Source organism: Macaca mulatta, chromosome 13 (assembly GCF_049350105.2).
Source record: "Macaca mulatta isolate MMU2019108-1 chromosome 13, T2T-MMU8v2.0, whole genome shotgun sequence".
In the NCBI taxonomy this organism is placed as follows: Eukaryota; Metazoa; Chordata; class Mammalia; order Primates; family Cercopithecidae; genus Macaca; species Macaca mulatta.
Genome location: NC_133418.1, coordinates 118,847,230 through 118,872,910, shown reverse-complemented (window position 1 = coordinate 118,872,910; position 25,681 = coordinate 118,847,230). Strand labels below are relative to the sequence as shown.

Here is a 25,681-nt window from a genome sequence, read left to right as displayed (position 1 = left end):
AGATTTTCAAAAAAATTTTGTGTGTGTGTGTGTCTTTGAATCAATTACTATTGCAGGGTACTAGGCCTTAAGAAGACAGTGAACACCAGTATTTAAAGATTTAGAAGGGCAAAGTAAGACATTTATTCAAATGATTACCAGATCAGACACCTCTTCTCAGTACTAGATGGCTATGATAAATACCGTGGGGTCTAGGGAGAGGATAACCAGTTCTTCCTATGTAGAAAAAAGGAAGCTTAAAAGGAAATGAGCTCATGAGGCGCAGAAATACATGGAGAAATTCTAAATGCAAATTACTAAGTGAAAGAAGCCAACCTAAAAGGCTACAGTATGATTCCAACTATGTGACATTCTGGAAAAGGCAAAGCTATGGAGACAGTTAAAAGATTAGTGGTTGCCAGGAGCTGGGGAGAGGAAAGTATGAATAGGTGGAACACAGAAGGTTTTTAGGGCAGGGAAACTACTCTGTATAATCTGTAATGGTGGATACATGTCATACATTTGTCCAGGCTCATAATACTGTAAAACACAAACAGTAAACCCTCATATAAAATGTTGGCTTTAATTAATGATAACATGTCAGTATTGGTTCATCAAGTGTAACAAATAAAACAAGCTAAAGTAATATGTGAATAGGGGAAACAGTGTTGGTGGGAGAAAGAGAGCAACATTGAATTCTGTACTGTCTAATCTGTTATTTTACTGATGTATAATATTATACATATTTATAGAGCACGTGTGATATTTTGTTATATGCATATCATGTATGATGATCAAATCGCCGTGCTTAGAGTGTCACCTCTAATACTTATTTCTTTGTGTGGAAAACATTTAAATCTAATCTCCTAGCTATTCTAAGATCTACAGTAAATTATTGTGAACTATAGTCACCATTCTTTGCTGAAAAACCTAGAACTTATTCCTTCTGCGTAACTGTATGTTTGTATCCATTGACCTACATCTCTTCATTTCCTCTCTGTGGTATCGTTCTGCCCTTTACCTCTATGAGATCAAGTTTTTTGGCTTCTACATATAAATAAAAACACGTGGCATTTGTCTTTCTGTGCCTGGCTTATTCCACTTAAAATAATGATCTCTAGTTCATCCACGTTGTTGCGAATGACAGGAGTTCATTCTTCTGTATGGCTGAATAGAATTCCATTGTGTATATATACACCTCATTTTCTTTCTCCATTCATCCACTGATGGACACTTAGAATGATTGCATATCTTGACTTTTGTGAATAGTGCTGAAATAAACATGGGGTGTAGTATTCCTTGGATACTTACTTTCTTTTCTTTGGATTAATACTCAGTGGTGGGATTGCTGAATCATATGATATCTCTTAGTTTTTGTTTAGAATCTCCCCTACTATTTTTTAATAGCTGTACTAATTTACATTCATATCACTCATTTATAAGAGTTTCCTTTTCTCTATACCTTTGCCAGTATTTATTATATTTTGTCTTTTTTATAATAACCATTCTATATGGATTGAATTTGCTTGTGGGTTTGATTTGCATTTTCCTGATAATTAGTGATGTTGAACATTTAAAAATAATATCTATTGGCCATTTGTTTGTCTTCTTTTGAGTAATGTCCACACAGATCCTTTGCCCATTTTGAATGGGATTACTTGTTTTTGATGTGAATTGTTTGAGTTCCTTGTACATTTTGGATATCGGTCCCTTGTCAGGTGAATAGTCTGCAAATATTTTCTCCCATTCTACAGGTAGTCTCTTCACTCTGTTGATTGTTTCCTTTACTGTGCAGAAGCTTTTTACTTTAATATATTCAGTATATTTCCATTTGCCTATTTTCTTTGTTTTTATTGTTTGTGCTTTTGAAGTCATAGGCATGAAATATTTGCCTCTGCCAATGTACCAAAGCATTTTTACTATGTTTCTTGTAGTAGCTTGATAGTTTCAGGCTTTAAGCCTAAGATATTTTTTATTCATTTTAAATTTATTTTAATGTATGGTGAAATATAAGGATCTAACTTCATAATTCTGCATATGTGTATTCAGTTTTCCCAGCAACATTTATTGAAGAGAGTGTCCTTTCCCTAATGTGTATTATTGGTGCCTTTGTTAAAAATCAATTGGCTGTAAATGCATGGATTTATTTCTGTGTACTGTATTCTGTTCCATTGGTGTATGTGTCTGTTTTTATACCAACACCATGCTGTTTTTATTATTATAGCTTTGTAGTACATTTTAAAGTCTGATAGTGTGATGCCTCGAGCTTTGTGATTTTTGCTCAGGATCACTTTGGCTACTTGGATTCTTTCCATATGAAGTTTAGGATTGTTATATATTTTTCCATTTTGTGATGCATGTCTTTGGTACTTTGATAGGGATTGCATTTAAATCTGTAGATTGCTTTAAGTGGCATGATCATTTCAAAAATGATAATTCTTCTGATCCATGAGCATATGATGTCTTGCTATCTGTTTATATCTTCTTCATTTTTTTCATCATTGTTTTGTAGTGTTTGAAGTAGAAATATTTCACATTTTAAATTAAATTTGTTCCTAAGTATTTTATTAATTAAATTTTTTGTAGCTCTTGTAAATAGAATTGTTTTATTGGTTTCCTTTTTAGCTAGTTTATTATTTGTGTATAGAAACACTACTGAACTTTTTATGTTGATTTTGTGGTAACTTTACTGAAGTTGGGGTTTATTAGTTCTAAGAGTTTTTGATAAAGTCTTTCAGATATTCTGTTATAATACACACACACACGTATTTGTATAGCTTTGAGGGTACAAGTGGTTTTTGACTACATGGGTGAATTGTATAGTGGTGAAGTCTGAAATTTTACATCACCCAAGTAGTGTACATTATACTCAATATGTAGTAGTTTTATTACTCAAACACCTTGCACACTTCTCCTTCTGAGTCTCCAAAGTTCATTATATCACTCTGTATGCCTTTGCATACCTATAGCTTAGTTCCAAATTATAAATGAGAACATATAATGAGAACATATAGTATTTTGTTTTCCATTCCTGAATTATTTTACTTAGAATTATGGTCTTCAGCTTCATTCAAGTTGCTGCAAAAGACATTATTTCATTTTTTTTATAGCTGTGTAGTATTCCATGGTGTATATATACCATATTCTCTTTATCCATTTATTGCTTGATGGACACTTAGACTGGTTCCAGTCTTTGCAATTGTGATGTAATAAATACACATGCGCAGGTGTCTTTTTGATGTAATTACCTCTTTTCCTTCAGGTAGATATCCAGTAGTGGAATTACTGAATCAGATAGTAGATCTACTTTTAATTATTTGAAAAAATACTGTTTTTCACAGACATTGTACTAATTTACATTCCGACCAGTAGTATATAGAATTATTCTCTTTTCATTACAAGCACACCAAGATCTTTTTTTTTTTTTTTTCACTTTTTAATAATGGTCATTTCAGCTGGGGCAAGATGGTGTTTTATTGTGTTTTTAATTTGCATTTCCTTATGCTTGCTGATGTTGAGCATTTTTAATATTTTTTGGCCATTTGCATATCCCCTTTTGAGAAATGTCTGTTCATGTCACTTTCTCACTTTTTGATGGGAATATTTGCTTTATTCTTGCTGATTTGTTTGAGTTCCTTGTAGATTTTGGTTATTACTTTTTCATTGGATGCATACTTTGTAAATATTTTCTCCCATTCTGTGGATTGCCTTTTTACTATAATGATTATTTATTTTGCTGTGCATGAGGTTTTTAGTTAAATTTGGTTCCATTTATTTATTTTGTTTGTGTTGCACTTGCTTTTAGGGTCTTAGTCATACATTTTTTATTTAGGACAATATCCAGAAGAGTTTATTCTAGATTTTCTTCTAGAATTTCTATGGTTTCAGGTCTTAGATTTAAGTGTTTGATCCATCTTGAGTTGGTCTTTGTGTATAGTGAGAGATAGGAAGCTGGTTTCATTTTCCATGTGGTTATATAGTTGTCTCAGCACCATTTACTGAATAGGGTGTCCTTTCTCCAATTTATATTTTTGTATGCTTTATTGAAGATAAGTTGGTTCTACATATCTGGCTTTATTTCTGAGTTCTCTAATCTGTTCCAGTGGCCTATGTATCCACTTTTATACCAGTACCATGCTGCTTTCATTACTATAGTCTAGTAGTATAATTTGAAGTCAGATAATGTGACACCTCTGGATTTGTTCTTTTTGCTGAGGCTATTCAGGCTCTTTTTTTGGTTCCATATGAATTTAGATTTTTTTTTCTAATTCTGTTAAAAATGATGTTGGTATTTTGATAAAAATTGCACTCTCAATCAAAAATTTGACTTTGTCTTGTGAATCCCAGGCAGAGGCCAGATCTTACGTGCAAATTCCAGACGAGATCAACCTGGCATTTTATCCCTGGGTTGAGTCTGTAGATTACTCTGGACAGTATGTGTATTCTCACATTGCTATGAAGAAATACCCCAGATGGGGTAATTTATAAAGGAAAGAGTTTTAACTGACTCACAGTTACGCATGGCTGGAGAAGCCTCAGGGAACGTGCAATCAGGTCCTCACATTTCAAAACACCATCATGCCTTTCCAACCGTCCCCCTAAGTCTTAGCCCATTCCAGCATTAACCCAAAAGTCCAAGTCCAAAGTCTCATCTGAGACAAGGCAAGTCCCTTTTGTTTATGAACCTGTAAAACTGAAAGCTAGTTAGTTACTTCCTAGATACACTGGGAGTATGGGCATTGGGTAAATATAACTGTTCCAAATCAAAGAAAATGGCCAAAACAAAGGGGTTACTGGCCCCATGCAAGTCCAACATCCAGTAGGGGAGTCATTAAACCTTAAAGCTCCAAAATGATCTCCTTTGACTCTATGTGTCACATCCAGGTCACATTACTGCAAGAGGTGGGATCCCACAGCCTTGGGCAGCTCCACCCCTGTGGCTTTACAGGGTACAGCCCCACTCCCAGCTGCTTTCACAGACTGGCATTGAGTGTCTGTGGCTTTTCTAGGTGCACAATGCAAACTGTCAGTGGTTCTACCATTCTGGGGTGTGGAGGATGGTGGCTGACTTTTCACAGCTCCACTAGACAGTGCCCCAGTGAAGACTCGGTATGGGGTCTCTGACCCCACATTTCCCTTCTGTGCTGTCCAAGCAGAGATTCTCCATGAGGGCTCCAACCCCTGCAGCAAACTTCTGCCTGGACATCCAGGCATTTCCATACATCCTTTGAAATCTAGGCAGAGGTTCCCAACCTCAGTTCTTGACTTCTGTGCACTGACAGGCTCAACATCACATGTAAACTGCTGAAGGTTGGAGCTTGCACCCTCTGAAGCAACAGCCTGATTTGTACATTGGCCCCTTTTAGCCATGACTGGGATGCCAGGCGCCATGTTCTGAGGATACTCCAAGCAGGGGGACCCTGGGCACAGTCCATGAAACCATTTTTCCTTCCTAGGACTCTGGGCATATAATGGGAGGGGCTGCTCTGAAGGTCTCTGACATGTCCTGGAGACATTTTCCCCATTGTCTTGGCATCGCTTTTGAAAGTTTCTGCAGCCAGCTTCAATTTCCCCCCAGAAATTAATTTTTTATTGCATTGTCAGGCTGAAAAATTTCCAAACTTCTTTGCTCTACTTCCTCTTGCATGCTTTGCCACTGAGAAATTTCTTCAGCCAGATACCCTAAATTATTTCTCTCAAGTTCAAACATATCTCTAGGACAGGGGCAAAATACCACCAGTATCTTTGCTCAAGCATGGCAGGAGCGACTTTTACTTCAGTTTCCAACAAGTTCCTCATTTCCATCTGAGACTACCTCAGTCAGGACTTCATTGTCCATATCACTATCAGCATTTTGGTCAAAGCTATTCAACAAGTCTCTAGGAAGTTTCAACCTTTCCCACATCTTCCTATTTCCTGCTAAGCCCTCTGAATTGTTCCAACATTTGATCATTACCCAGTTGCAAAGTCACTTCCACATTCTCAGGTATCTTATAGGAATGCCTCACTCCTGGTACCAATTTACTGTATTAGTCTGTTCTCACACTGGTATGAAGAAATACCCGAGACTGGGTAATTCATAAAGGAAAAATGCTTAATTGACTGACAGTTCCTTGTGACTGGAGAGGCCTCAGAAAACTTACAATCATGGCACAAACAAAGGAGAAACAGGCACCTTCTTCATAAGGTGATAGGAGTGAGAGTGAGTACAAGCAGGGAAAATGCCAGACGCTCATAAAACCATCAGACCTCATGAGACTCACTCCCTCTCACCAGAACAGCATGGGGATACCACCCCCATGGTCCTACCCTCGACACATGGGGGTTATGAGGATAACAATTAAAGATGAGATTTTTTGTGAGTGCCCAGCCAAACCATATCAGTATGGCCGTTCCCATGATACTGATTCCTTTAATCCATGAGCATTTCCGTTTGTTTTTGCCATCCATTATTTCTTTTAGTAGTGTTTATAGTTCTTCTTGTAGAAATCTTTCACCTCCTTGGTTAAGTATATTCCTAGGTATTTTATGTTATTTTTTGCAGCTATTATAAAAATAATTGAGTTTTTTACTTGATTCTCAGCTTGTTTGCTGTTGATGTATAGCAGTGCTATTGATTTTGGAACCTGTGAATTTATTGAATTTATTTATGAAATCTAGGAGTCTTTTATGAGAGTTTTCAGAGTTTTCTAGATATACAGTCATATCTTTTGCAAACAGTGATTGTTTGATTTTCTCTTTTCTAATTTGGATGCCCTTTATTTCTTTCTCTTGCTTGATTGGTTTGTGTAAGACTTCCAGTACTATGTTAAATAGAAGAGGTGAAAGCGGGCATTCTAGTTTTGTTCTAATTCTTAGGGGGAATGCTTTCACCTTTTCTCTAGTCAGTATGATGTTGGCTGTGGGTTTGTCATATATGGCTGTTATTGTTTTGCCATATGTTCCTTCTCTGCCTGCCTACAGTGTTAAGAGTTTTTATCATAATGAGTTTTAGTGAATGCTTTTTCTGTGTCTATTGAGCTGATCATATGTGTTTTTTGGTTTTTAATTCTGTTTTTGTGATGAATTACATTTACTGATTTGCATATGGTAAACCATCCTTGCATCCCTGGAGTTAAACTCACTTGATCATAGTGTAATATATTTTGTGTTCTGTTTGTTGAAGATTTTTGCATCTATGTTCATCAAGGATGTTGGCCTGTAGTTTTTATTTTGTTATTTCCTTTCCTGTTTTTGGTAGTAGGGTGATACTGGCTTCACAGAATGAGTTAGAATGGGTTCCCTCTTTCTCAGTCTTTTGGAATAGTTTCAGTAGGATTGGTACCAATTCTTATTTGAATGTCTGGTAGAATTTGGCTGGAATTCATCTGGCCCTAGTCTTTATTGCTGGCATTTTTTATTACTAATTTAACCTCACTGCTTGTTACTGGCTGTTCAGGATTTTTGCTTCTTCCTGATTCAAGCTAGGAGGGTTGTGTCTTTCCAAGAATGTATCTATTTTCCTTTAACTTTCTAGTTTATGGGCATAGAGGTCTTTATAGTAGTCTCAGATAATCTTTTGTATTCCTGTGGAATCAATTGTAATGTCTTCATTTTCATTTCTAATTGAACTTACTGGAATCTTCCCTCATCTTTTCATGGTTAATCTAGCTAGTGGTGCATTGATTGGTTTATCATTTCAAAAAACCAACTTTTTGTGCTGCTTTATATTTTTTTGTTTCAACTTTATTTAGTTCTTCTCTGACTTTGTTATTTATTTTCTTCTGCTAGCTTTGGGTTTTGTTTGTTCATGTTTCTCTAGTTCCTTGAGGTGTGACATTAGGTTGCCAATTTCTGATTTTTCAGATTTTCTGATGTAGGTACTTAGCACTATTAACTTTCCTCTTAGCACTGCTTTTGCTATATACCAAAGAGACTGATAACTTATGACACTATTGTCAATCATTTTGAAGAAGTTTTAAATTTTCATCTTGATTTCATTGTTAGCCCAAAAATCACTCAGGAGCAGATTGTTTAATTTCCATGAATTTGTATAGTTTTAGAAGTTCCTTCTGGAGTTGATTTCTGTCTTTATTCCACTGTGCACTAAGAAGATACTTGACATAATTTTGATATTTAAAAATGTATTAAGACTTCTGTGTCTTATTATATGGTCTATCTTGGAGAATGTTCCATGTGCTCATGAGAACAATATATATTCTGCAATTCTAGGGTATAATATCTGTAAATATCTATTAGGTCCTTTTGGTCTACATTGCAGTTTAAGTCCACTGTTTCTCTTTTTTTACTTTCTGCCTTGATAATCTATCTGGTGTTATTAGTGAAGTGTTGAAGTTCCCCACAATTATTGTGTTGCTGTTTTTCTCTTTTCTTAGGTATAATAGAAATTGTTGTATAGATTTGGAAGCTTCAGAGTTAGGTGCGTATGTATTTATGATTGTAATATCTTCTTATTCTATTAAGCCTTTATTATTATACAATGACCTTCTTTGTCTTTTGTATTAGTTTGTTCTCACATTGTTATAAAGAACTACCTGAAACTGAGTAATTTGTGAAGAAAAGGTGTTTAATTAACTCACAGCTCCACAGACTGTATAGAAAGCATAGCTGGGGAGACCTTAGAAAACTTACAATCACGGTGGAAGGCAAAGAGGAAGCAGGCATAGCTTCACACAGTGGAATGGGAGAGAGAGTGTGAACAGAGAAGTGCTACACTTTTAAACAGCCAGATGTCATGAGAATTCACTTACTATCGTGAGAACACCAACGCGGAAGTTCGCCCCCATGATTCAGTCACCTCCAACCAGGTCCCTCCTCCAACACTGAGGATTTCAGTTAGACAGGAGATTTGTGTGGTGATGCAGAGCCAAACCATATCATCTTTTCATTTTGCTATTGTTGCTTTAAAGGCTGTTTCATCTGACATGAGGATAGCTACTTCTACATGCTTTTGCTTCCCATTTGGGTCGAAATTTTTTTTTAATCATCCCTTTACCTTAATTCTATAAGAATCCTTACATGTTAGATGAGTTTCGTAAGGACAGCAGATACTTGGTTTGTAATTTTTTATCCATTCTGCAAATCTGTGTCTTTTAAGTGAAGTCGATTATTTATATTCAGCAATAATACTGAGATGAGAGATACTGTTCCAGTTATTATGTTGACTGTTACCCAGATACTTTGTTTTTGTCATTGTCATACTGATCCTGTGAGGATTATACTTTCAAGTATTCTATTTTGGTGCATATTGAACTTTTGTTTCAATATTTAGAACTCATTTTAGCACTTATTTTAGGGCTGGTTTGGAAGTAATGAATTCTTCTCAGCATTTTCTTATTTAAAAAAAGACTTGATTTCTCCTTCGTTTATGTAACTTAGTTTTGCTGTATACAAAATTATTGACAGACAATTATTCTGTATAAAGTGGATAAAGCTAGGACCCAATCCCTTCTGGGTTTGTAAGGTTTCTGCTAATAAGTCTGTTGTTAGTCTGATAGGTTTTCCTTTATATGCTGCTAGTCTGATAGGTTTTTCTTTACAGAACAGCTGATGTTTACTGCTCTTAAAATTCTTTCCTTTATGTTGACTTTAGCTAGCCTAATGATTATTTGCCTTGGTGATGTTATTTTTGCAATGAATCTTCCAGGAATTATTTCAGCTCCTTGTATTTGGATATCTACATCTCTAGCAAAGCCAGGGAAGTTTTCCTCAATTATCCCTCAAATATGTTTTCCAAACTTTTTGCTTTCTCTTCTCCTCCAGGAGCACTAATGATGCTTAGGTTTGGCTCTTTTATATAATCTTGTATTTCTTAGAGCCATTGTTCAATTTTTTTAATTTTTTTTTCATCGTTGTTTATTTTTATTTGATTGGGCTAATTTGAAAGCCTTGACTTTGAGCTCTGAAATTATCTCTTCTACTTGGTCTAGTTTATTGTTTAAACTTTCTGTTGCATTTTGTAATTCCCTAAATGTGTCTTTCATTTCCTGGAGGTCTGATTGTTTTTTCTTCAACATATATATCGCTTTAGAAAATATTTAATTCATTGGTTTTTGAAACTGGTTTTTGAAACTTTTATGTTTGTGCATTTTTTAATCTTTCTCTTGTATCTCCTTGAGTAGCTTAATAATTAACCTTTTGAATTCTTTATCTGGCATTTCATCTTGGTTTGGATCAACTGCTGGAGAGCTGGTGTGATGTTTTGGAGGTATTATAGTACCTTGCTTTGTCATATTGCCAAAACTATTTTTCTGATTCCTTCTCATTTGGGTAAACTATTCTTCTAATTATTTTAAAATTAATTTTTATTCAACAGTGGTTTTTTAATTTCTTTTTTTTCCTTTAGAGTGTGACTTTAATGTTTTTAGTTTATTATAGCCTAATTTGGCTCTTGGTGCTTCCAGTGGTAAAGTTTCTGTTTGACTTTCTTGGTTATAAAGAGTCTTTGTATGATGGCTTTCTCAGATGCTGGTTATGGTAACAGTGTGCTCAGTGTGTGAGCAGGTTCATCGTCTCCTGCAGGGTTTGAATGACAGAGGTCTCTTGAAGCTTATCTTTTCCCCAGTGGTGTACACTTTTTATTTATTTATTTTTTCCCTAGTATTTTATTTACCAGGATGAACAGTTCAGGCTTCAGATCAGTAGTGTAGCTGTCCATAAGTAAACAACAGCTGTTTCTAAAACAGGTGGGTAAATGCAATACTCAGGGATGGGCAGAGGTCCCAGCCCTGACAGAGGCAGCTGCGGGAGCTCTCAGTGAAATACACTAAGGTATTTTCAGGGGAATGAGAGGGAGCTACCTCAGCTCCTCTGCCAGGCCAGCAGGAAAGCAGTCCACCTCCCAGTCACACTCCTAAACTAGTGTTCCAGCAATTCAGATCAGACAGCCATCTCCTTTCATCTGAAAGAGTGTTGATTTTTAATGTAGAAAAGGATGGTGACTCTACCCCTTGTGCAAGCCTGAACCTGGAGAACACTTTTCCTGTGGAGATGCAGTCACCCTGAAGTGTTCCAGAAAGGCTGACTACAGGTACACCCAAACTGAGCTCTCATGGGAGAAGCCCCAGCTGTGATTGCACTGGTGGATGAGGGGGAGAAGAAGTCCCCTTCTCCAGTATCCTTCATGAGCACCAGTGCTGCCTGATTGGTAGAATAGAACTTCAGACTTTCCCTTCTGAGCCCAGCATGACCACTTTGGCTTTGCTATAAGAAACTTCCACAAATGGAAAGTTCTAGGATTCAAGCCCTGCCATCTGAACTTTTTTGTCCCACAGGGTTCTCCCTTGATTTGGTGCACTCCACTTTCCCACAGGAGTAGGATTCCCTGAGGGCCAGGCTACTGTGAATCCTGCTGCTTCTCTGGGTCTATCCCCCCAGTGGGTTTGCAGCACTCCAGGTTCACGCTGGTGAATGTCTGCCAAGGATCCAGTGATATGACCCGTCCTCAAATCTCCTGGTAGAGGGTGCAAGCCCCAGCCCTGGCAGGGGTGGCAGGGGAGTTACATAAACTCTGTGAGATTCCTTGGTTTAAATAGTCTTAGTGTGTTGGCTCTCTCAAATGCAGGTTGTAGTAGTAATGAACTGGTGACATGGACAGACTCAGTATCTCTTGGTTAGCCAGAGTGGTTCAGGCAATGGTGATAGCTGAGGATACACACAAGATTTTTTCTTCCTGGATGCTGCATCATTTTGCCTGTAGATGCTATAATGGACTGTGTCAGTTGGCCTCCAGCCAGGTGGCACTTACAAAAGAGCATCAGCTGGAGTGATAGTGGTGGTATTTGTGCTTGCCTTATGTTACCCAGGGGAGGTACTCTGATGTCTCAGGCAACGACTGGGGCCATAGAGCTCCCCAAAGTTTCTGTCCTTCATGTTACACTACCAGTGTGAATGGAAAAGTAAAACCAGATGGGGAGTGGGTCAGGTACATCTGTATTCTGGTTCTCCGCATGAAGGTGCAAGCAGTGGCCCCAGTGGGAATCAGAGGGCAATTTCCTGGACACTAGGGTAATGCTCCAGGTGGGAGAGCAGTTGTCTCTGCTGTACAGAAGGGTCTGCACAGGAAGTGGGGAGAAGTAGGTGGCAGTAAGCCCTACCCAGCTTCCATGCACCTAGCAAACAGGTCTTACATTCATGGTATTCCCCTAGCAACAGCTAGCTAGACTCCAGGCAGTCTATGCCCAGAACTCAAAACTGCCCCAGTCCATAAGCCTTCCCTGCCAGGACAGAAACTGTGACTTTCAGACCATGCCTCTCCTGATCTGCTTTCAAAGCTGGGGCGACCAGCTCCTGTATTTGTGGCTGCAGCACACTTCCCATTCATCCCTTGTTTCTGGCAAAGCGGGTTCTTCCCCACTTTGTATCATATAAGGAATCTCAGTTGGGAGTTTCTCTCAATCTCACAGAAGGACAATTTGACTTCCTCTTTTCCAATTTGGATGTCTTTTATTTCTTTCTCTTGCCTGATTGCTTTGCTTAGGACTCCCGTTACTGTGTTAAATAGGAGTGGTGAGAGTAGACATCTTTGTCTTGCTCCAGTTCTTAGTGGAAAGACTCAACTTTTCTTTATTCAGTATAATGTTAGCTGTGGTTTTGTCATATATGACCTTTATTATGTTATGTTCTTTTTATGACTAATTTGTTGAGAGTTTTTAATCATGAGAGATGTTGAATTCTATCAAAGGCTTTTGTTGCATATATTAAGATAATTATATGGTTTTTTTTTATCCTTCATTCTGTTGATGTGATGTATCACATGTATTGATTGATATGTGTTGACCAGCTTTGTATTCCTGGCATAAGCCCTAATCATCATGGTATATTTTCTTTTTGTTGTGTTGTTGGATTTATTTTGCCAGTATTTTGTTGTATCTGTATTCAACGATGTTGGCTTATAGCTTTCTTTTTTGGTTATCCCCTTGTCTGGTTTTCGTATTACAGTAATACTGGCCTCATGGAATGATTTATGAAGAATTCCCTCATTTTTATTTTTTTTTTAAATAGTCTGAGAAGAACGGGTTTTAGTTCTTCTTTATAAGTTTTGTAGAATTTGGCAGAAGATCCATGTGGTCCTGTGCTTTTCTTTGTTGGTGGATTGCCAGTTGATATGGTTTGGCTCTGTGTCACCATCCAAATCTCATTTGTAGCTCCCCTAATTCCCAAGTGTTGTGGGAGGTACCCAGTAGGAGATAATTGAATCATGGAGACGGGTCTTTCCCATGCTGTTCTCATGATAGTGAATAAGTCTCATGAGATCTGATGGTTTTATAAGGAGAGCACAAGCTCTCTCTTTGCCTGCTGCCATCCACATAAGATCTGACTTGCTTCTTCTGCCATGATTGTGTGGCTTCCCCAGCCATGTGGAACTGTGAGTTCTCCATTAAACCTCTTTCCTTTGTAAATTGCCCATTCTTGGGCATGTCTTTATCAGCACTGTGAAAAGAGACCAATACACTGATTCAATCTTGTTACTCAGTATTAGACTGTTCAGGTTTTCTATTTCTTTTTGGTACAATTTTGGAAGGTTGTATGTATGAATTTATCCGTTTCCCCTAAGTTTTCCAAATTTTTAGCATACAGTTGTTCATAATAGTTTCTAATGATTCTTTGTGTTTCTGTGGAATCAGTGTAAATGTGTCTTTTTTTTGTTTCTGATTTTACTTATTTGACTTTCTTTATTCCTTGGTTCAGCTAGATTGCAGTTTCTGGTTTTATTTGTCTTTAAGAAAACCAACTTTTCATTTTATTGATTATTTGCTTTTGTTTTCTTTTTTAGTCTGTATTCATTTAGTTATTCTCTGATTTTTATCATTTCTTTTCCTTTACTAATCTTGGGTTTGATTTGTTCACGCTGTTTAAGTCCGTTGAGGTGAGTGGTAAGGTTATTTGTAATGAAATCTTTCCACCTTTTTGATGTAGGCATTTATTGCTATAAATTTGCCTTTTAGCACTACTCTTTTTAATATCCCATAAATTTTGGTAAATCTTGTTTCAATTTTTGTTTCTAGAAATTTTTTGATGTTTTCTTAAATTTTCTATTGAGTCATTGGTCACTCAAGAGCATCTTGTTTAATTTCTACATGATTGCTCAGTTTCCCAAGATCCTCATGTTATTGATTTCTAGTTTTATTCCACTGTGGTCTGAGAATACACTATTTTTTTTTTTTTTTTTTTTTTTTGAGACAGAGTCTCATTCTATCACCCAGGTTAGAGTACAGTGTTGATTTCAGCTCACTGCAACCTCTGCCTTCCCAGGTTTAAGCAATTTTCCAGCATCAGTCCCCCAAGTAGCCAGGACTGCAGGCATGTGCCACCATGCCCAGCTAATTTTTGTATTTCCATAGAGATTTTACCATGTTGCCCAGGCTGGTCTCAAACTCCTGAACTCAAAGTCATCTGCCCATCCAGGTCTTCTAAAATGCTGGGATTATGGGTGTGAAGCACTGTGCACAGCCCTGAGAAGATACTTGATATTACTTTGATTTCTAAAAATTTGTTGAAACTTTTTGGTTTACCTACTAGATGGTCTATCCTGTAGAATTTTTCATGTGCTAATGAGAATAGTATATATTTTGCAGTTGTTAAAGTGTTCTACAAATGTCTGTTAGGTTTATTTTGTCTCTAGTGCAAATTAAATCTGATATTTCTTTGCTGATTTTCTGTCTAAATAATCAGTCCACTGCTGGAAATGGGTATTAAAGTCCCTATCTACTATTGTTTTAAGGTCTCTCTCTCTGTTTTTAGCTGTATTATATTAATATGTGCTTTATATGTCTGGGTGCTCCAGTGTTGGGCACATATACATTTATAATTGCTATATCTTCTTGCCAAATTGATCAGTTTATCATTATATCATGACCTACTTTGTCTATTTTTATGTTTTTTGATTAAAGGCTATTTTGTCTGAAATAACTATTGTTTCTTCTGTACACTTTTGGTTTGTGTTTGTGTAGAATATTTTTTTTCCATCCCCTCATCTTCAGTCTATGTACATCTCTACAGATGAAGTTGGGTTTATTGTAGGCAGCATATAACATGGTCTTTTTTTATATCATGCCATCCAGAAACTCTGTATTTTTTTAACTTCGGAATTTAAATTGCTTGCATTCAATATTGTTATTGGTTGGTAATGTCTTGTTTCTGTTATTTTGTTAAGTTTTTCCAATTGTTTTCCATTCCCTTTCTTCTTTCCTCCATTTTTATTGTTTACCTTTATAATTTAGTATTCTTTTGTAGTGACAATGATTGTCTTTTTATTTCTTTCTTATTTGTGTGTCTGCTCTACCAGTGAATTCATATTTTTGTGTGTTTTCATGATGACAGATGTATTAGTCTGTTATGACTCTGCTGATAAAGAAATAGCTGAAACTGGGTAAATTATAAAGATAATAAAGAAAAAGAGGTTTAGTGGACTCACAGTTCCACATGACTGGGGAGGCCTCACAATCATGGTGGAAGGTGAAAGGCACATCTTACATGGCAGCAGGCAAGAAAAAATGAGTCAAGTGAAAGGGGAAACCCATAATAAAATTATCAGATCTTGTGAGACGTATTCACTACCATGAGAACAGTATGGGGGAAACCACACCCACGATTCAATTATCTCCCACCAGCTTCCTCCCACAACATGTGGGAATTATGGGAGCTGCAATTCTTTATGAGACATGGGTGTGGACACAGCCAAACCACCATATCATTCCTCTCTTGGCCTCACCCAAATCTCTTGTCCTCGCATTTCAAAACCAATTATGCCTTTCCAAAATTCTTCCAGAATCTTAACTCATTTCAGCATTAACTCAAAAGTCCACAGTCCAAAGTCTCATCTGAGAGAAAGCAAGTCCCTTCTGCCTATGAGCTTGTAAAATCAAAAGTAAGTTAGTTACTTCCTAGATACAATGGAAGTACATGAATTGGATAAATACTCCCATTCTAATTGGGAGAAACTGGCCAAAACGAAGGAGCTTAAGGCCCCACCCAAGTCCAAAATCCAGCAGGAAAGTTAAATCTAAAAGCTCCAAAATTATCTCCTTTGACTCCGTATCTCACATCCAGGTCACGCTGATGTAAGAGGTGGGTTTCAATGGTCTTGGGCAGCTCTGCCCCTGTGGCTTTGCAGGGTATAGCCTCCCACCTGGTGGTTTTCACAGGCTGGTATTGAGTGTCTGTGACTTTTCCAGGTGCATGGTGCAAACTGTCAGTGGATTTACCATTCTGGGATCTGGGAGACATTGGCTCTCTTCTCACAGCTCCACTAGGTGGTGTTTCAGTAGGGACTCTCTCTGAGAGCTCCAACCCCACATTTCTCTTCTGCACTGCCCTAGCAGAGGTTCTCCATGAGGGCTCCACCGCTGCAGCAAAGTTCTTCCTGGGCATTCAGGTGTTTCCTGAAATCTTGGTGGAGGTTCTCAAACCTCAGCTCTTGACTTCTGTGCAATCACAGGCTCAACACCATGTGGAATCTGCGAGGGCTTGGGGCTTGAACCCTCTGAAGCCACAGCCTGAGCTGTATCTCGGCCCCTTTTAGCCATGGCTGGAGCAGCTGGGACACAGAGCATCAAGTCCCTAGACTGTACAGAGCATGGGGCCCCTTGGCCTGGATGGGAGGGACTGCCACAGATGTCTCTGACATACCCTGGAGACATTTTCCCCATTGTATTGGTGACTAACATTTGGCTCCTTGTTACTATGCAAATTTCTGTAGCAGGCTGGAATTTCTCCCTAGAAAATGGGTTTTTCTTTTCCCTTGCATCATCAGGCTGTAAGTTTTCCAAACTATGCTCTGCTGTTTTTAAAACTGAGTCCTTTTAACAGCACCCAAGTCACCTCTTGAATGCTTTGCTGCTTAGAAATTTCTTCTGTCAGATACCCTAAATCATCTCCCTCAAGTTCAAAGTTCCAAAGGTCTCTAGGGCAGAGGCAAAATGCAACCAGTTTCTTTGCTAAAACATAACAAGAGTCACCTTTACTCCAGTCCCCAACAAGTTCCTCATCTCCATGTGAGACCACCTCCGCCTGGATTTCATTGTCCCATATCACTATCAGCATTTTGGTCAAAGCCATTCAACAAGTCTCTAGGAAGTTCCAAACTTTCCCACATATCCCTGTCTTCTTCTGAACCCTCCTAATTGTACCAACCTCTGACTATTACATAGTTCCAAAGTCTTTTCCACATTTTTGAGTATCTTTACAGCAGTGCCCCACTCCCAGTACCAATTTACTGTATTAGTCTGTTCTCACACTGTTGATAAAGATGTACCCAAAACTGGGTAATTAATAAAGAAAAAGAAGTTTAGTGGGCTCACAGTTCTACATGGCTGGGGAGTCCTCACAATCCTGGCAGAAGGCAAAATGTATGTATTACATGGCAGCAGGCAAGAGAAAATGAGAACCAAGTGAAAGGAGAAATCCCTTATAAAATCATCAGATCTGGTGAGACTACCACAAGAGCAGTATGGGAGAAACCGCCCCCATGATTCAGTTAATCTCCCACTGGGTCCCTCCCACAACATGTGGGAATTATGGGAGCTATAATTCAAGATGGGATGGGGCCATTGGGAGGAGGTACAGCCAAACCATATCAGCAGATTTTGTGTTTTTGCTTCCAGATGTAGGACTCCCCTAAGCATCCTTTCTTGCAGGGTTGGTCTAGTGGGAATGAGTTATCTTTTTTTTTTTGCTTGTTTAGGAACAACTTTATTTCCCTTTCACTTTTAAAGTATAACTTTGCTTTTTTTTTTCTTAAGTTCTCTATGCCTTTACCCATTTCTTATTCTGGAACACCAAAAATTTAAGTATTTGGCCACTTTGTGGTATCCCACACGCCTTGCATGCTCTTTTTATTCTTTTTTATTTTTATTTTTTTGTCTGACTATTTCAAGAGACCTGTCTTCAAGTTCAAAAATTTCTTCTGCTTGATGCAGTGTATTGTGCTTGATGCTCTTGACTGTATTTTTAAAATTTTCATTTATTGTATTCTTCAGTTCCAGGATTTTTTTGTGTGTGTTTTTAAATGATTTCTATCTCTGCTGAACTTTTCATCCAAGTTATAATTTTCTTTCCAATTTATTTGTAGTGTTTACCCATGTTCTCTTTATTGTACTAATTTTTGATATCATTATTTTGGTATTTTTAGGCATTTCATAGATTTCATTTTCTTTGAGATCTGTTACTGGAGAATTACTGTGTTTCTTTGGAGGTCTCATGTTTTCTTGCTTTTTATTTTTTGTGTCTTTGTGTTGATATCTGCACATCTGGTGTACCAGTCATTTTGTCCAATGTTATGGATTGGATGAAAATCTTTCATAAGGACATTTTTTTTACAAAGATATATCTACAGTGTGCACTGGGCAGGGTCCTTTCACTTGTACTCTGGGTGGGTGTAGAAGTGTGGTCTCTGCATGATTTCTTTAACTGTAATCAACATCAGTGGTGTCTGTGAATTCCTCAGTGGCTTAGGTGGCAGTTGTCATTGGGGGCTGTGGCAAGACTTTCCTGGGGACAAGGGCTCCAGGAGGGCTGGTCCTTGGGCACCAGTGATGTCATTGGTGGGTTGGGGGTGCCAGACCTTGGACTCCTGGGTGGTGTGCATGGCATTGGTAGTGGCAGTGGTGGTGGTGAGCCAACCCATGGCTCCTATGTGGCTTGCAGAGATGCCTGTGGTGGATGGTTTGTGACTGGGCTGGTATCCAAGTCAGCTAAAGGTACATTCAGGTATGTGACCACCCTGCCACTGGAGGATACTGTGTTGCTGTCAGTCAGTCCCTGGCAGTCAACTCTCAAACTCTGGGGAGTACACACTTCCTTTGTCCCTAAGGCAGCCTCCTGCAGTGTTGCACCACCCATTTTCCAGAGAGTAGGACACTGTGCTGTTGCTCCAGCTGCGCCATTGTGTCCAGCCAGCATTGCAATGCTGCAGCCCTCTGGGTGGATGTAGGGGAATGTCAGTGGGGCTTAAGGTATGTGGAGAGGCAGGTGCTGTTTGTCCTCAGGGTGGGATGTAGTCTGGTGTGGACTGGGCTCTCAGAATGGCATCATGTTGCAGTTACTTGGGTCTTGGGGGAGTTTGGCACCCAATGCAAACTCTCTCCCTGAGACAATGCCATCATATAGACTGCAAGCAGCTTTCTATACTAGTCTAAGGGCCCACGAGGGCCAAGGGGCTCACCTATGGCTAGGGTTGCAAGAGTCCTTAGTGGGAACGTGAACCAGTAGGCATCTCTCGCTTACCACCTTTCCACAATGGGGGATCCTCTCTATATTTTTGAAATATAAAACTGTTCTAAAAAGTAAAATCATTTTTTTTTTAAAAAAAGAAAGGTCATGGACACAAGTTTATCAGAGTCAGGTCTTTAATCTGGTAAGACTTAAATAGGTGGAGCTCAGAGACAGAATCCCCACCCCACAATCTCTGGGACTGGCAGCATTGGAGCTTGGAATATACAGAGCTGTGACTTACCTTCTGGGAGATCCCAGGGGATCTTGGTCTCATGACTGTTTACTTTCTTTTGGATAGGGAAGATGCCATGGGCTTAGACCATTCTTTCATGAAACAAGATAAATGGGAAGCTCAAACATCAATTTAGTATGCCTTAGGGAAGAGAGAAAAGGTTTTCAGATAGAACTTGCTTAAAGCCTGGGCTTGCTGCCTATTAGCTGTTTGTCTTTGAGCACATCACATAGTATCTCTGGATGTATTTCATAGCTTATATTTTACCAGAATTTATTGGTAAAATGAAAATAATTATATTAATATCTACACATCAGAGGGAGTTGTGAATATTCAATTACATAACTTAGGGAAATGCCCAGAATAGTGTTGACACATAGTCAACTACTAACATTTTCTTTTTCTTCTTTTCTTCCCTTTTGATAAACAGGAGAAAGAGTAAATGAGAAGAAGTAGCACTTTTTCAGGTGTCAGGCTGGAGGAAGCCACTTGAAGATGAGTCTACGTCTGCCTTAGGATTGCCTGGCGGCCTGCGCCATTCCGTGTTATGTCTACTTATTTGCTCCCTGTATTCAATTATTATTATTTTTACTTAATTCTCTCATACTGACCCTGAGAGTGACCATATTTTTAACCAATTTGGTCTTCAGCCTCAAAACTTAGCTCTTTCCTTTTGGGGTCCCTGAATCCTACCATGTGTCATGGTGGCTGTGAAGATGTTTGCCAAGCCTGCTGAGAAGGCTCATCTGTGGCATCTGAGAGCACAGATTTCAACTCTGGACCCCTGTAAACTGCCTTTGGAATTATGGACACCCAGCACTGTTTTGAAATATCAGTGGACATCCAGTTTTTAAAAGCCCTCAGAGCTTTGGGAGGCACCCCTTTATCTCTCTGGCATGTCAGAGAACCGATTCAACCCTTCTCATCTCCTCTTCCTTCCCTCTCTTGGGCAATCAGGATGCAGCAGCAACTCACTGTGCATGTTTTTACAGCTCTTCTCCAGTAATGCTGCCATTTCCACTGCAGACCACAGGATAAAAAGGACCACTTCACAGTGGCCCAGGATACCCTTTTAAGTAGGAGGTAACTATTCAGTTTCTTAGTGGCCCATACATAAACTTGATTATGTTCTTCATTGCTCCAAGATACTATTTGTTTGTTTGTTTATTCCAGAGGGAGAAGAAAGTACTGCTTTGATCTAAAATTAAGCAAACGTTCTTCAATAAACCCCCTGTGGGACTTGACCTCTAATGGTAACCAGCAGTGGCTTTGTCATGGCCCTGCCCACTGGGGGCAGGCATGTGCCAGGGCCAGGGTAGGCTGCCAGCTGGTGAGCACAAATAGGTGGCTGGTGGAGCTCACGCAGTGGGAAGGGCAGATGGCTCCATTCTGATTTCTTAGCAAGCCGCTTCCCTGGGAGGGGCTTTCCCTTCAGTGGAGTCTGTGCCCCCAGCCTCAGCTGTCTTGGAGCAGATGTGTATACTTAGAGATGGGGACCTTTTCACTGTAAATACTGCTCACATGTTCCTAGGCTGACTTTACTATGTGCAGAGCCTCTTCTCAAATATCCAAATCCCCTCTGTTGGGTACTACAGAACAGATGTTACCCTGCCTCCTATTACATTAATTTACGAACTTTACATATGCTGAGTTACGGACCCTAAGCTGTTGCATGTGCTTGACTGTTATGTTCCAAAAAGTATGTTTTTATGGTTTTGTGGAAACTGTGATGTTCTGCTTTTGCAGACTGTGAGATTCTGATTTTTTGTTTTTTTTCTCATCAGCAATTATCCTTGTCCTGGAACATCAGAGCTTGAAGAAGGAATTCTAGCAGCCCACCTCTGTCCTTCCTAATCCTGATGACTAGAGGCTTAGAGAGAGGCAGTGATTTCTCTGAGTTTACCAGATTCAGTGACAAACTTAAAGCCCAAACCCCTTCTGATTTCTAGTCAATCCGGCAGCCTTCATTTACCCAAAGTTCACTTTTGATAGTATAACTTTTATACACTGTGACACGACGTATTTTAAAAAACAGTTTAGAAATGTTTAATCTTTCTTTGAAATACTTTTTAAGGTCAGGCACCATGGGTCATGCCTATAATCTCAACACTTTGAGGGCCAAAGTGGTAGGATCATTTGGGCCAAGATTTCAATATCAGATTGGGCAACATAGTGAGACTCCATCTCTAAAAACTTAAAAAAATAGCCAGGTGTGGTGGCACATGCCTGTAGTCCCAGCTACTTGGGAGGCTGAAGTGGGAGGATCTATTGAGCCTAGGAGGTGGAGTTTAAGTAAGCCATGATTGCAGCACTGCACTCCAGCCTGAATGACAGAGCTGTCAAAAAAAAAATTTAGTTTTATAGTGCAGTTTTAGGTTCAGAGCAAAACTGAGTGGAAGGTACAGGGATTTTCCATATTCTTCCTGCCCCTCCAACAAATATGCCCTGTCTCCGTCATTATCAACATATCTTCCCAGAGTGGTACACATTTTATAATTGATGATCCTACACTGACACGCCATCATCACAATGAGTTCATAGTTGACACGAGGGTTCGCTCTGGGTGTTGTGCATTCCAGGCATTTGGACAAATGTGTAATGACATGAATCCACCATTTGAGTATTATACAGATGAGTTTCACTGCCCTAAAGTCCTCTCTGCTCCACTGATGCTTATTCCTTCATCCCCCTGCTCCCTCAGCCCCTGACAACCACCGATCTTTTTATTGTCTCCATAGTGTGGTATTATTTAATGTGTTTTGAAGTTGCACTGTTGCCCCAAGACATCATATGAGTAGAGGGTTAACCACCTCAGCCAAGAGTAATTTGGTCTGGGGAGGTCTCCACCGTCAGGACGAAGGCATTTCAGAACCATCCTAACAATAGTGTTCCCATAAGTAACCAGACACTGTTTGTATCCATGGCAACATGGCTCCACGAGCACTGCTTCTGTGGAGCAGCTGCCCTTCCTGGGCACTGTCAAGAGTTGTTCTTCTTTGACATCCACTCCCTTCTTGCCCTGGCACACACCCCAGCCCAGGCACCAGGCATCCAGGGCCTTCTATGACTTTCCAGATGCACTCCTTCACAGCTGGAATGTGGTTGGCTTGTGGACTTGTGTTCCCAGCATAGTGAACAGTGGGCACTAGAAGCCAGTAGGCACTCAACTGATGATTCTTCAGTGAAATAATTGATGTCACATTTAGGTCTGTTTTTCTTGTATGTTACACCTTCTGTTCTTCAACAGAGCCCCCACAATATCCCAGAACTTTGAGGTCTTATCTGGGGGTTTCCCAGATGTTGGAGTACCCAGGTATCACCTACTGAGCCAGTTTCCCTGGCCTCACCTGCAGAGGATTGGCATCAGTAAATCTGGGACAGGTCCAGTACTTTGCATGTGAGCACAGACCCAGGTGTTTCTGAACCTGGTGGTCCAGGGAATGCTGCAGGAAGGAGCCAATAGGACTGCATGCCTTAGGGGCAGCGGGTCTCATCCATCTCTATCTATGGCAGTGACTACAAGCCATGCCCAGGCCACATGGACACATGCCTTTAGAATTGTTTTGTGGGATGGATGAGTTACAGAACTGGAGCCCTAAGACTTGAGTTCTAATTTCAGCTCTGCCAGTTGCTGGCTGATTGAACAAGCCACCTGCCTTCCCTGAGACTGTCTCTTCTCCTGTGAAATTAGGACATTAGAATGCATGAAGATCTCTTTATGTCCTTAATAACCTGTAAGTTTAAGAATCTAGGAAAGCTCCATGCTGGTGGCTGCAGTTATATCCCCATATCCTCAATTCATCAAGAAAGAGTCACAAATGGCAGCAGGGTTGTGTCAACTGCTCTCCTTAGCAGCTATCGTAAGTGAATTGCCTTTGTCATCTTCCCCAGCCACCACCACACTCCCACATGGCCACCATCACCTGAACCATCTGACAGTGGGGGTTCCCTCCTAAAACTGAGATGCAGAGCCCCACCGCAGGCCTTTCTTGCTGGCTGCTCTCCACTCCCACCCAAAGGCTCAGTTTTGCTGGGCTGCACACCTCCGAGAACTCAGTTCTTGGTGTTTTATGTTGTTTCATACCCACTAGTGTTATAGAAACTGCTGCAGACCAGGGACCAAAAGTCCACAGGTTCTACTTCTAGCAGTGACACTAGTGAGACGAATGACTGCTGGCAAGTTACTTTATCTATCTGTCCCCACCTTCCATGTACAAAATCGGGTCTCTATGCACATTTGTGGTTCTAAATCCTGGAGTCCAAATCAGAATTCTTTGTGCAAAATATACATAGCTAGGTCCTAACCTTGGAGATCCTGACTCAGTCCATGGAAAGATGCAGATCTTGGGGAGGAAGCAGCTCTCCAGAGGAGTCTCGCCTTCAGTGAGTGCCAAGATCACTTCTGTCCCTCGGTTCACAATGTTACCCTAACTAATCCATACTCTGATGTCACCTGCTAGCAACTTACCCTGTGGCATCAAACCAGTACCCCGTTTGCAGCTAGTACAAACACTTCTTTACATTTAAGTTTTGTTTACGAGATTTAGCCTATAATAATAGAGGCTGCCAGATGGGTTTCAAATGTGTATGTTCCATTGCTAATAGGAAAAACTGCATCTATTATAAAAATTCTCTCTAGGAGCTTAACACATAGGCAGGCCTTGTATTGCAAGCATTTGAAATCCCATAACCGTATTCTGAACTGTGTTTTAAATCACCTGAGAACATTTCTTGAACGCTAGTCTTTGCTTAGAGTGACGAACCTATTAAGTGGTTCCGTGAGTTAAGTTTGCATCTAAGCAATGCCTGAATCGCAGGAGGAAGCCAGGAGTTGTGTCTGGTTTTCTGGCCATACAAATGGCATGTGGAAAAGTCATTGTGTATTATTAATATCCTTTGATGTGTATTATTATGACTTTCTCACAATACTAATGTTATTGGTTTTTATTAATGTTATTTTTATAACAATGCTAATATGAGCTAAAAGTTTCGGAGCGTCTGCTGGGTGCTAAAAATTCTTATAAATGCTCAACATGCATTAGCTCCTAACAACACTTTGAAGTGATTCTTATTGTCCTCACTTGACATATACAGGAAATAAAAACCTGACCATTAGACCGAGCATGGTGGATCATGCCTGTAATCCCAACACTTTAGGAGGCTGAGGCGGGCGGATCACCTGAGGTCAGGAGTTTGAGACCAGCCTGGCCACCATGGTGAGACCCTGTCTCTACTAAAAACACAAAAAAAGTAGTCGGGCACGGTGGTGAACACCTGTAATCTCAGCTACCCGAGAGGCTGATGCAGGAAAATTGCTTGAACCCGGGAGGCAGAGGTTGCAGTGAGCCAAGATCGTGCCATTGCACTCCAGCCTGGGCAACAAGAGCAAAACTCTTTCAAACAAACACGCAAACAAACAAACAGAAAACTAAGCATGTGAGGAGTTTGGCCTGGGTGGTGGAGCTTGTGAGCTATGAGCTGGAATCTGAGTGAAGGCTGGGCTGGTGGAAGGAGTTCACTCAAGCTCCCAAGGTATTCTGTCCTCCAGGACTCTGAACCACCTGGGAGGAGAAGCAATTGTGGCAGGCCTAACACCTCTTCTTTCCCAAATCCCAGGAGCAGATTCTGTGTGTTACAACCATTGAGGTCACATTCTTGAAGTGCATTTTGGGGAAGTCATTATTTTGGCTGCAGCAGGGACTAATGTATCAGTCTATTAGAATTCAGAAAAAGGTAAGCAAACAAAAAAGGTGTTGGAATTATTCTCTTCTAGCATTTTGAAATGTACAATTGGTTAATGTTAACTAGAGCCACCATGATGTACTGAAGACCAGGCAGGTCTTATTCTTTTTATCTAACTGTACATTTGTACCCATTAACCTAATGCTCATAGCATCAAGAAAAGATCAATATTTAAGGTGACAAATATCCCAATTACCCTGATTTGATTATGTGAATGTGTTGGATTATCATATCTACTCCTAAAATATGCACATCTAATTGTATCAATGAAAATAAAGACAAAAATTAAAGCTTTTACAGTAGAAAACGACTTTTGACAGACTTGCTTGGAATGAATTACTGCTTTTGGTAACATAGTTTTAGAAGAGAGATTCACATTTAATGTTACTTTGTGCTAAGCACTGTAATCCATGCCTGGGTGCTCACAGCGCTCCTCTGGGACCAGGCATCACCATCTCCTCTGCAAAAGGAAGGTCAGCCTGTCGTCAAGGCCACAGGATAAATGGCTTGGCTGAT

The 25,681-nt window shown here is 39.7% G+C and overlaps 1 pseudogene across 1 annotated transcript in view; it reads left to right on the top strand.

Moving 5' to 3' along the window:
• The window catches only part of LOC106992821 (uncharacterized), a 46,291-nt pseudogene extending 20,819 nt beyond the window's left edge, over positions 1-25,472 (top strand). The window contains exon 2 of the transcript XR_013402544.1: positions 19,854-25,472. The product of XR_013402544.1 is annotated as an uncharacterized LOC106992821 (transcript). The remainder of the gene's footprint in view (positions 1-19,853) is intronic.
• The last annotated feature ends 209 nt before the right edge of the window (positions 25,473-25,681 follow it).